The sequence below is a fragment of the Branchiostoma lanceolatum genome, chromosome 12 (assembly GCF_035083965.1).
Source record: "Branchiostoma lanceolatum isolate klBraLanc5 chromosome 12, klBraLanc5.hap2, whole genome shotgun sequence".
NCBI classification, from domain to species: Eukaryota; Metazoa; Chordata; class Leptocardii; order Amphioxiformes; family Branchiostomatidae; genus Branchiostoma; species Branchiostoma lanceolatum.
In genome coordinates, this window is record NC_089733.1 from 13,580,809 (window position 1) to 13,594,436 (window position 13,628).

General features: G+C 39.3%; 1 long non-coding RNA gene across 1 annotated transcript; it reads left to right on the top strand.

The window, feature by feature from the left end:
- The first annotated feature begins 10,370 nt into the window (after positions 1–10,370).
- Positions 10,371–13,450, top strand: LOC136446235 (uncharacterized). The gene is made up of 4 exons (XR_010757534.1): positions 10,371–10,668; positions 11,594–11,721; positions 12,344–12,477; positions 12,893–13,450. It is a non-coding gene; the product is annotated as an uncharacterized lncRNA (long non-coding RNA).
- Positions 13,451–13,628: the final 178 nt, after the last annotated feature.

Genomic DNA, 13,628 nt, shown 5'->3' on the forward strand with positions numbered 1-13,628 from the left:
ATCATTTGTATCAGGCCATATAAATGTACACATGTAATACATTTTTAATTGATTTTTTTGGCCATAACGAAGGGATGATAGAGAAAAAATTCAATAAAATATATGTATACCATCACTGTTTTTATGTCAGAAGATTGCCAAGAAATAAAATTCTTAACCCTCACTCACTTGTTTTGTAAGTCCATTTGAAGGGTTAAGATGCATCTCTGCATGTGGTAGGTCATGCTATCCATATCGTACACAACATGTAAACACTACAGGAAACAAGAGTCAACTTCAAGTACAAAGACCTTTTCTTTCTCCCGTCTTAATTGCTTGCCAGAGAAACCCTCTCTACATCAAGGTCATGAAGGTATTTGTATCACCTGATCTAATATTAGACCATGACCTTTGCACTCTTTATAATGGCCCGTCATGTTAACATTCATGTTGGATAAACGGAAATAACAAAGAAATTGGATGGGACAATACAACTGGTGAAAGGGGCCAGGTGTAAAAACAAGGTGTGCACACCTGTGGGTCAAACTCAAGTGGTGTCTAGAACATGGCTGTCTCCAGGACCCGTCCCTCTGTCCCAGGACGGAAATTTGCGTGTTGGGACAGAAGAAAAATCACCCTTTCCGTCCCAAATTCTGAACCTTATGACAAACTACAGTGAAGTAAACAAATTCCATTAGGCATGGACTGGTCCTCTGAAAAATACTAGTTCCAGACAAAACCACAGGTAATCCTTTAATGCTAGTCCAGGTAATCTCCTAAACGTCATGCCCTGTGGGAGAAAGGACTTAACTTGTCAATTATGGGCTTTGAACTGAGAGAAATTCAGTAATCTTCTGGCACTTAGGTCAACGGTTTCTGAAATTTCTCTATAGCATTTTTTAAACACAAATAATTCTCAGATTTGAAAAAAAAGTCACTAAACTGTAGAATCAATATGAAGACAGTTCTAGTCTAAGGGAAGAGTCAGGGCCCTGATATACATGCTTTTAAAGGGGCAAATACAGTCAGATTGAAGTTTTCTCCCAGCTCTTTCGTTATCATCTTTCAACCTTATTGGCATACTCAGTGGTAAAGTTTTTTTTACAAAAGCTCTACATATGCTTGTGGCCTTGTTAAATGACCAAATAAAATAGGCCGAAAGTTCTGATTTCTGCAACAAAAACTGGTCAATGGATATCAAGCTGGTCACTGATTCTTAGATATATTGACAGCATACTCATGATACTGGCATAAAGTTTCCAAAACAAGTAAGGTGCACAAAAAAAGCCTGTACAAAAGTGCACACAGGACTATCATCTTCTGGCACTCCGTCCTGTACCTGATACAGGAGTGCTTACGCCATACCTGCTAATGTCACAGGGAAACAATGGGGCCTATTGTACCAATGGTGTGCTAATGGAACAGGTATCAAGCTAATGTGTAAAATTACACCCCTGATGAATATCTGTCCATGTGATGGTGGTGCTTTCTACTGAGTATGAATGTGAGGGAGAGTGGGGGGAGGTAGCCTCCACCAGGCCTTCCTACGGACGTATGTGTAGTAGAATTCGGCAAAAAACGGAATAATTGGCCAGGAGAGTCAGTCCACGGTGAATATTTCGCCCGCGATTGCAAATGATACCCTCCAAATGATACCCTCCGGTGGCCAAACTTCCCTGGCAAATATTGTCCCTATAGCTGGCGTAGTTAGTCTGGTAGAGACTAGGGGGAAGGTACCGTTACAGCAAGGAGGAACCCCCATGGTTACTTGCAGGTATAGATTTAGCAAGAGGACATCCTAACAGAGGATTGGGAGGAAAGTACAAAAATTAAGTTTGTGTTATGTTCAGCTCCAAGCATATGCTGAACTGAAATATTGTAATATTTTCTACCAGGAGGGCTTTGAAAAACCAACACACAACAAGTTACCTGCAATTTATTACCGAAATCTACAGAAACTTCATACTGCAGGTAAAAAGACAAATATATTCCAGCTATGCAGAAGCATTCAAATGCCTGGATTGCTCTTACAAAGCTTTACAGGAAGATAGTAATTTTTTTTTCATTTGCTGGAGAAACCCAGGTTGTAAAGGGCAGGGGTAGTGGCTTAGGTGTTAAATTATCAGAAAGATTTCCTGCATAATACAGGTCAAATTTCTGACAACATCATTGAACATGCACTGTTGCCGGCATCACTATCAGAAAAAAAGAATTTCAAGCCCTTTTGTTATGTGATTGGCAAAACAGCCTCAGAGATATGAACTGCACATTACGTGGCACTCACCCCATTCCAAATATTTCCAGCAAAATCTCACATGATGATAATCATAACCACAACATGCACAGGCGTTAAACATACCACATAGGAGCGGAAGTATGTGATGTCCTCGGTCACACAAAAACATGCCGGCCACATTTCCAAACGTGGTAAACATCCAGCCAACATCACGAAAGTGCTGTCTGGCAATTCGAGTCCCATCAACATCAATAAAGCCACTAGAGTTATGAGCCATGTAATATACCCCACATAAGTCGGACATTCCAACCAACAGGGTTCTAAAAATATGACAGAAAAACAAACCGAACGGAGAACAGAGACTAGTTCTGTTTCTAGGTCACAGAGTCTTTTTGAATAGCCATGAACTCGAGATCTATTCTGAGAAACTATTTTTGGTTACTCATACGTAATTCTGAAAGTATTCTATGCATGAGTACAAAATTACATTTAGCTATCAATGAACAAAGCCTCCAAAGTACATGTACTGTAAATTTGTTTATTTTTGCAGCGACTTAATTTTGCAGTAGAATGGGAAAAGTTTTCACAGCATGGTTGAAACAGTTCTGTATTACAGAAGTAACACAACGGAAAGGCGTACCAGTGTTGTGATTTCACAGTGGAGAGGGCACCATAAAAACCATGAAAATAAAATCACCATGTACATTTCAAGATTTACCGTATCAATAAACAAAGCCTTTGAAAAATTGGTCATTTCTCATTGGATCGACCAATCACTCATCACCAAGTCAAATCTACTCTCTAATGGAAAGGGGGATAAAATTACCAACTAAGCATCCTTTCAGATATTAATGATACTAACCCATGAAGTCATTATTTTCATACTAGCAGCGTATTTCACAAATGAATACATTTACATAGGATTTGGTGGATCAACTGACAAGTATATCAAAGCACAAGAAGGGAAAAACTCCTTTTTTTTTAGTTTTCTCAGTGCACACTTGATAACTTTTAACATGTTCTTACTCAAGTTTGTTACGTTTCTACTAGATTTTTGGACAGTAAATACTAATACTAATAGAACTAAAACCATTAAAATTTTTTTAGATGACATTAATTTTAGACACCCTTGGAGTATCTCTTGATTGGTCCCAGGGTTCAGAGTTCAGGGGCACAGCCAGTCAACTGTTGAACCATGACTGGATCAAGTCTCAACTCTATTACTCTCAGGAGAAACAAAGACTTCCTGCACATGCATGGCATCCTCAGCCTTCAGCTGTAATTTCTCAGAAAACTAACAGGTGCTCAAGCCTTGCTGTTAGCAAAGCTAAGGCCTGATTTACACACAAGTTTTCAGAGTCAACTCGGGGCTGTGTGTGAGGAGTTTGGGGCTCCTCAAGTCAAGTTTTCTTACTAGAAAACTCTACTTGAGAGGCTTAGGGTTCTCCTTGTACAGTCCTGAGTAAACTCAAAAATGCATGTGTAAATCGGGCCTAATACTCTAAAAGGATTCAATGTTTGAAGATCTAAATATTGTTATCTCAAGGAGGATAACCTCCTTGGTTAGAAGCCCTATTGCTTTTTAATAATAAATTGTTCAAGTGGTTGCTTACGACTTTAATGACAAGTGAATTTCTTTCAACAAAAATTTGGAAATATATTGTATCTGATTATAATGAGGCTGAAGAAAATGTACTTTTTCTAATCATATCAATGCTTTAACAAAGAAAGATCTAATATTGGTGAAGTGATGATGTGAAAAATGACTTTTCAGATTAACCGTTCCTTATTGTTCACATCTAAATTAAAACACTTCTCTTCACATATTTTGCTTTCGATGCTCTTTTCAACCTCCATTTATGCAAAAGCATGAAATCGAATAAACCCAAATTGGATTAACTTAAAATGGATTTCAGTGATGAGAAAATCCTCCCCTTGAAAAGACAACCTCATTATGTCTGAACCAATCAGAACAAATTGCTGCGAAATCCAATTGCACATTTATGCTCATCAAAAAACAGATTACACAGTAGTATTTGACAGATCACTGTTTTTCCTTAGGTAAGATTTGAGTTGTTTGTTAGGGGGAGGGGGGCATGCAGTAACCAGCGTTATCAACATGACCAATTTGACCTAACTCTACCTCAGCAGAGATCTGAAGTATTTACAAACACTCCCACTCACTCAGAAATAAAACAGAACAGCTGTTGTCAGGAAGTTACAATAGACCCTTATGTTATAATCTTTTTGAATAATTGCTATAATTTGATAGAGTTACGCATAAACTTGTGACTCAAAATTTCAAAATGATATTAACATGTTTGTCATCAATTAGGAGGGCCCCATATGTTCAATAGATATGAAGTCAGAATGTCTACAATGTCAACAATCTAGGGTATGATTTAGCTCTGGGGGGAAGAAATGAACAGAACTTTGCTGCCTAGTTCTGTAAACATTGTAAAACTGGTGCCAACAAGTTTTTGGAGTCTCTACCAGACTCCATTGGTCGCTGGAAGAATAGCAGAAATTGGCCAAATAGACAGATAACATGCCAGAGGAGTTAGTCCCCCATAGACTACAGTTTTTCTGTCGAGATCACAAACTTTACTCCCAAACGGCCAACTCCTCTGGCATGTTATCTCAATATCTGTCTATTTGGCCGATTTCTACTATTCTTCCTGCGACCTGTAGAGCCTGGTAGAGACTATTAAGTTTTCTGGGTATGGGGAAGGTTAAGGTCCTACATATACTGTTAATCATGAAATATTTGAAGTGTTGTTTTTTTTGTTCCCATTTTTGTGGTGAGCTCTACTATGAACTCATCACACCATCAAAATGTGCTCTGTCTTACTCTCTCTTTGCTTGGCTTCGCTACCAAAGATACTGACTAAGACTTACTACTACAAGTACTGTACCGCTTTAAACCACAAATGTAACACACTTCGAACGCCTCCTTTCCCCTCTCACTCAAGTCACTGCAAAATAAAGTCCTGCTAACTTGAAACAAATTGCATTACTGTGGAGTTGTGTTTTATGTCAGGGTCAGTGTGGACATATTTAGAGCAGGAAAGGTTTGATATCAACCTGGTTCTTGTCAAATAAATGCCATGTGCTGCACAGCACTGCTGACTTGTTGAAATACACATGAAATATGGTAGGGGATGTTTTAAACACATATGGTAATAATAAAGATAGTATGCCTGAGAATAGTTAGATTAAACACCAAGTTCACATCAATCATGTTTCTATTTGTTTACCAAAAGAAATAAGTCAAGTCAGTATAACCAAGGACACAGTCATTGTGTCCTTGGTATAACTGTAAGGACACTTAACTTTGTGGTAGGGGGGAAAAGGAGGTGACCACACAAAGTGCATTACTGATAGAAATTAAATCTTGATCAATGCGTGAGGATTTTGCAAGGTCACTGCAAAAACCACGAACACAAACCACTGTGAAAATTTCATGATTTACGGTATTTCTTCTTTTGGACAAAAAATATTTTGAGATGAATAAAATCACTATGAAAGGCGAAAGTCGTTGATGAAAAACTAATATGAAATATTCTATATATTAATTACATGTATCTACGATAGAGCTAATGTTACATACATGTACATGGAACAAAAAGTGGTTCTGCTCATGTGTCAGTTTATTCTAACATATCGTATATCCATTCCTAATATTTTCTTTCGCCAAACAGGCACTCCAACACAATAATCATGGTAGAAAGGTCTTGAAGTACCTCTTCTATCTTACCGGTTAAGCTCGGCTGCTTCTATATGCATGGGTCTGTACAACAAGTGGTCAAAAGGCCTTTATAAAGGTACAATTGTGTGGGAAACCAGAAAGCCATTGTACACTGTAAACGTGTTTGAAACAAGTATGGTTCAAAACGAATAGGAATATTCATCCAACTTTTCACATGTATTTAACCACATCAAAAACACCTCCAGACCAACTATGATTATAAATCAGGAATAAAACTCAGAATATAATCAGCATATAATAACCATGTAACATGACCTCATAGCCTGTTGCTCCACACAAAAAATTGTCCATTTTTTAGCGTCAACTTTGAATACAGATTATGCAGCCCCCTGTGACGGACTTTGGTAGCCCCCCTGAATACCCACTCAAAGGAGAACAACACTTCTGTGCAACCGACATGACATCGGTGACCCCTTTTTTCTCTGGTGTAGAATCTGAGGGAAGCCTGGCAGTCTAGCCTACTGCGCAGAGAAGCAGACCGTTCTAGGTGCAACCAGCGTTTATTTCTTAGGGAGTACCTATTTGCGATGTTCAACATGGGCCATCGTTCTCAATGCTGCATGCCTAGAAACCGAGGGACGTACTTCGACAAAAATGTACATAGAAAACAGTTGCTTATCAGAAAATGGCACATATATTTAACAAATATGTTCGGCCAGCAAGAGTCTGCACTGGAGGCTAGACAGTGGAGGACCACACAGTGGTGTATGAAACCTGTATACAAGCAGCTGTCATGGGAGGGTGGGCTGGAAGTACTGAATGGATATTGACTTTTTCACAGTTACAGACCTGTTCTTATGCTCACATGTTTGTGAAGTTTCTCGCTTGTGCATCTCAAAAGGAAGGACAATACTAGATGATTAAAAACTGTGATACACATACAACAAAGCATGTACAGGTAGTTGATTATCAAAAGGGATTCTTCAACTTCAAGAAAGCCTGTACGGTAACAAATGAGAACACTCATAACAAAACACAAAACATTGTAAGCTCTGTGAAACAGTGTAATGAAATTGAGCAAAAATTGGATGTGTACTGTACGTCTGTAGAGAATGAAAAGTTTCAAATTATTGATAGTTTAGATCTATGTTATACTTTTTCATTGGCTGTCACTTTCAATTAATTTCTTTTATAATTATAAAGAATTCATTTTAATAACATTAATTTACCTGGCCAAATTGCTGCATTTCCTATAGCCGGCCAAAAATATCTACTAATGGTGTTAACCCCATGTTCACCCTCTATATTTACACGGCATACTTGGCCATTGTCAACATCTAACTGTTTCAACACCAAACTCCCAAATTTGCTGATCCAAATTCAAACAAGACGTGACAAAGCTTCCAACCACAAAGAGCAAGGATTAAACCTCCTTGCAAAGAGTAAACTTCGCAATAAACTGGCAAACATTTCGTAGTAGTTTTTGGGAATTTTTCTGGAGTCAAAGAACAGAAAAAGAACGCAAATCTGACAGTGTATTTTCTGTAACGTTACTGATTTTGTAGACCGGGCATTGAGTTTACAATTTAACACTTTGATATTTCTGCTCATAAAAGATTTGAACGATTTCCGTTAGAAATTCTTTCTTTATCCAGGATTCAAAAAGTAGGAAATCGGGTTATTTATAAGAGGAAGTTGTGACAAAAGCGGACAAAAGGTGACAAAACATGTGGGACAATAGCGGTACTTCTGAAGGGAAATTCTCTGGAAATGGGACAGTGGGCGGGCATGCTTCTACACGGTATGGAGTCCTTTCAACAACCGAATTCGAAAATATAAACAAATCTGCCCTAAATACGTGGAAAGTTTAGTAGATTTGAAGGGAAACGGCACATAGTTGAAGCACACAACATGTAACAGTTTTAGACTTATCTTGAATAGCGGTTAATCTAGATAAATGAGTCCAAAGCGTCTGCTGTCAAAAGTTCACAAGACACTACAACCTACACACAACTTCGGACAGTTTGTAGAGCAAAAAGTCGCAACTCTGTCGTAATCTGATTCATAACAATACTTCTCCTAAGCCTGTTGAACATTTTAGCCGATACAGCGTCCTACAAGTGGTAAAACCGGCCGAAAATAGCCGTCCAGAGAAGGAATCTGCGTGTCATAACAACGTTACACGATCCAGCGACGGGGCGGCGACTCGACGCGACGGGGGCCCGACTCGTGAGCAACACACACGCGACACCTCCCACTACACTCCCGTTTTCTCATCATTTCTTACGAAACCTTCTATAAAAATTACACAGGATGATTTCTTAACACCTTATACAGGTAGATATACTGTCAAATCGTTAAAAAGTACAGTAAAATAAGTAGAAACTCACCCCAAACGCGGTCGACTTGTGCCGTTTCTCTCGCCTAGACCGACACCGCGTTCTAACCCCCTTATCACCCGTGGGACGAGAGAGCCGGCCTTTGATTGGTTCGTGTAACATTATCTCTCTAATCTGCTCCCTGATTGGTCGATACGAGGGCGTCCCACTGAGCGGCACATTGCAAAATATTTTGGTTATCAGAACTTGTCAGGCATTTCTGATGTCTGTCGGATTTGGAAATAGTTATTCTCGGGTAATTGGTAAGCAAATCAACTGTATCAAACTTAAGATGGATCTGCTTATTCTTTGATTTGGCGATTATTTGGTAACCTCTCACAAAACTTGCCGGGAAAAACACATTATATTTAATAAAGAAACGTTCATTTGATTTAATTTGATATCATCACCGCCATTCTTTTCACTGACTTTGGCTTTGACTGTTGAAATAATCGTTTGATAGGAGTACAGCACATGTATTCATTGCCAAACTCCGTATCTACGGTCTCCAGAACGACGTCTATCTGACGCTGACAAAACTGCAGGCAGACACCAGGCGCTCCTCCAATGACAGGTCTTCATACACCAATCTAGCAGGATAATTATTAGTGATATCTTATTCTTATCGGTAAATTTTCACTAAATATCTAATATATAAATACATGTATGTGAATTATCACCCCAGTGTGGTAAAAATAAACATGTTGGAAGATAATGAGTGTCAGTGTCACCCTGTTTAGTTCCAGGCTCTGCCTTCACAGGATGTCCATTTTGTTGAACATGGCGACCGAAGTGAAAGAAAGCAAGATTACTTTTTTTCTTTCTTGTTAAATGGCCAACACTTTGGGTAGGGGCATGTAATTGTGGTGTGTAATATCTATCAGGTTTTCATATTTTGTGTTAGAAATTGGTAAAAAAAAGACACAAATTGTGAACTCTACCGAATCAAAATTAATGGAATTGATGAATATGACATTCTGAATGATACGCCGTCAGAAAGAATAAACAACGCCCTTAATCTTCAAGCAGATGTAAGAGTGGTAGATCATGCATTAATACATTACGTTTTCTGACATTGGGTGGATGGCTGTCAGAGAAGCCGGGCACTCACAAAACGACCTTCCACCCAACATCTGCTTGGTTATCCCAACGTCCTCTTCTTGGCATGTCAACTAACATTTTCTAAGGGGCGTGTTGCTTACCTGAGTTCTGAGGTATGCCCTTACATATGATACAGTTACATATTAAGGTCGGGTAGTGAGTGTGTTACGTTCATTATTCAGACGGTACTATAAGCAAAGCGTCGGCGACATCAAAGACATTTCTAACGAAGTCACGTTTGTACCTGTCACGAGAGGGTACTAGTTACTATGTGAGAAGTACCAGTCATATAATTTCCAGAATAAAGGATACGAAAACGAACCGTCCACTACAGTAAGGGGAACGAAACCTGAATCATTTGTACGCCATGACAACCCCGGAATCGAATATCATTCATGGCAATCAATCGATGCGTCTTGAGTTATGTCGTTCAAACGCATGCACACACACACACCGTCACACTCACACACACACACACACACACACACACACACACACACACACACACACACACACACACACACACACACACGCACACACACACACACACGCACACACAAATGTACACAAGTAGTCCAGATTGTCCCCAGCCTTGGTGCTGAAGGATAATCTTTCGCGTCATGGACGTCATCTAGAGCCACAGGTCTAGCACATTAAAGAACCCACCACGCGTATTGATACGAATACTAGTAGGTGTCCATCCAGAACCCCGCTACCTGGCCAGATAATTACCACTGGACAATGAGGAATCACCCCGAATATCTTTAACAAATTTGGAGAAACGTGTCACAATGACATGCAAAAGATTTTATGACACTCACACCTGCAGGTGTGAGTGTCATAAAATCTTTTGCATGTCATTGTGACACGTTTCTCCAAATTTGTTAAAGATATTCGGGGTGATTCCTCATTGTCCAGTGGTAATTATCTGGCCAGGTAGCGGGGTTCTTGCCGAAGGACGTTCATTGTTTGTCACCACATCAAACCATATTTTTCTGATCTATTATTCATATCATAATTAGACCACAGGTTGCGACACACACTGTGTACGTAATATCATTGTTTGGAGAAGTCAAAACGTCATTTCGAGTCATGCCTAATTACTTGGGTATCTCACTGTATATCTAGCGTTACGCGACCAGACAGTGAATTTCCTTGTGTGTTTTCGTCGACTTTTTCTGGATGGAAGAAAGCTACTAATGTATCAAATGTATAATCGAATCCTGGAAGGTTTTCAACTTGCTAGATGTGTCTCAGGAAACCATGTAAGTTATTTCCCATGATGTTTATGTCCTTGATATGTTGCTAGACATCGATTTCGATACTGCTGCAACTTTATTGCGTTGTCGTCCTAATTCATAATTCTAAGAATTGTTACTATCCTCACAGAATGTACATGATTGTTGTGGAAGATTACCCGATGGATGACAGCAATTTGTCGATGTAGATGTGTCTTGTCTTCGCTTGTAAAATCGAAATACAGTCTTGTAATTTCTAAGAAACAGCCCCAAGGTTTCGAATTTTCGCAATTCAGAGCAGAGGCCATCTTTCATCTTCTTCTCTTGGTTTCTTTTTCTTTCTTCTATACGAAAATTTTGACTATCAGTTTTCAAACAGCAAGCATATAGTCGCTAACATTTATGGTCACATATGGTATATGATTATCAGTTGTGTTGTTTCCTGTGGTACAATTCTTATTGCTTTATAGCCATGGCCTTGTACATGGTACATTTACCGTCGGAAATGAAGAATTCTATCGATATGTTTGGTACGGGTATTCAGAAAGATTATACACGCAGTACTGAAACTACATATGTGCGCCCTGTCGTGTTTTGTGTTTGGCTGCGGAAGTCGGAATGCACATGTTGAATATTCAGCTATCTCTGTACTGCGAGAGACCACCATGTCTAAATGAATCGTTTGGTTCGTGAAGTGGTTAAAAAATTTGTCCATTTTATTCTGATGGTGACAATAGCTGGCGAGCTTCAAGCACTACGTATAGCAGAAGTAGTCTTTCGTGTATACGTATACATTTATGCAAAGCATCATCATCGAAAACCTGAGATCCATCAATAGATTAGACCATATCGTGAATAAATGATGATCAGTAAGCTAGGATCACATGTCGTCTAAAACAATGACACATACCACCACAAAGAAAAATAAACATGCATGCGTCTTTCTATTCAGTTTTCCACAGGAAATGAGAAGGCCTGAGGACGATTGTAAAACTCATGACCACACCTGGCAGAACAGATCCTGCCCAGGACGGTAGAGAATGTGGCTTGCTATAACAATCATGGTGCTTGCTTCTGGTGGTGAGTTGTTTTGTATTTTCCTTATACTATATCATATTACATTGCATGTATATCATATTAAACTCAATTGTCACCACGTAACATGTAAAACGCCAGGAGGCCAATTCGAGCTTGTTTGTTTGAGTGTTGGTTTCTTGAACCTGCTCTAGGTGTGGCTCTTCTAAAAACGGGACTTCCAGCTTTATTTGTTGTGTTTTTTTGTTGTGTTTATTGACCCATAATCTTCCAGAGTTCAGAAGAGGATCCGTCCCTAACAGAAGCTAGGTACTCATTCTCACGTGAGTCGAGTGAGAAAATTGGTATGAGTGCTCTCCCAACTAGGGCACAACATTGGGACCTGCAAGGGATTCAAACCAAAACCTTTGCTACGGATTATGCTAGGGTCATGATCACATTTCCAAGCCGGCGCCCGGCCGGCCAGTTTGAGAGAACAATGAAACGCACGACATAAAAGACAACAAAACACACAAAACGGAAAAAGAATTAGTCATGAACGTAATGTGTGTATATTTCTTGATATGCAGTTTTATTTTGTTGTTTGGCCAGGCCCCGGTTTGGAAATGTGACCCTGTAGCTAGTTTAGTGAGTTAACATCCCTAACCACAAGGCCACCATGTTCCAGCTTACCTCTCTGGCCTGGTGTTCTATCCGGACCAGACCAACGCCTTCTGTGAGACCGTCACCGGCCGAGTTCACAGGTTTATGAAAAAAGACCACAAAAAGGAGTTCAAGAAAAAGAACAGCAAGAAAAACCCGGTCAGTAATCTTTCATATTTTGTCTAATATTCAAATTCCTCTTTTGTTTTCTCTTTCACGTGACAGCCCATTGGCATTCACTAAAATAGAGTATCGAACAGTAACAGGTTTTGAAACTGACACAGGGAATGTGTATATGTATACCTGTATATATATGTATATGTTTATACTTGTATCTAAATATAACATTGTTTGGTAATGCGTAAGCAATAGAAAGTTGGCACATGGCACACGTATACATCTTATCAGTACAACTGTTGTGTAAAAATTTTATCTCCATGTATAGAATTTTGCTTGCAGTGTGCAATGATACCGGATAAGTCACAGATAGTTGTTATAGTTTTTGCTCATTGAGATACTTGCCTTGAATGCTCCGTGTTTCTACTGTTGTTTGATACCCTGTGTTCTCCCACAGTTCTCACGTGGTCCAAGCTCCGACGAAAGTACACTATAACGGAGTCTAGAGGATCTATAGCTGCAGCTACAACTTCAAATGTCAGGCTTATTCGGCTAAGGCCATTTGCGTTCATACTAAGGATTTGTCACTTGAATCCGACTCAGCCTGATTCCGGACCAACCCTAATAGTAAGTCAATGCAGTTTAAGCTGAAATCGCTAGGTAACGCTTTGTCAGAACTACTCCTGAATAAATCGACCATGTCGATAAAGGAAGGGACATCAGAGAGTAAAGGACAAGCTAAGACCGGACAAGGAACAACCTTATTCCAGAGGACAATTGCAAGAGCGCGAAAAGAGAGACAGCACAAATGTCTACAATGTTACGACGTCTGAGGACTTCGAAAAAGGAGATCCGAAATTAGTGAGGAAATGTACATGTGTAGTTCTTTGGAATGAAACATGATGTTAAAGATATTTGTACCAACCGTGTTTTGCCTCCACATTGGAGTACTTTGTATATCTTTACCACAGTATTGTCTTTTTTTCATTAATAAAAGGATTCGTTATTAATTTCACGTATCTGCTTTTTGAATTGAAATACTTATTGTGACAGTGACAACTAGCTAATCCTTCTGCTACATACCCCGCTTCAACATGTACGTATGTCTGTTTCAAAATCCTGCAAAGTACAGTTACCGTTGCCGTAACATATCATAGAAAGTTGACAAAAATACCACAGCATAGAGTGATATT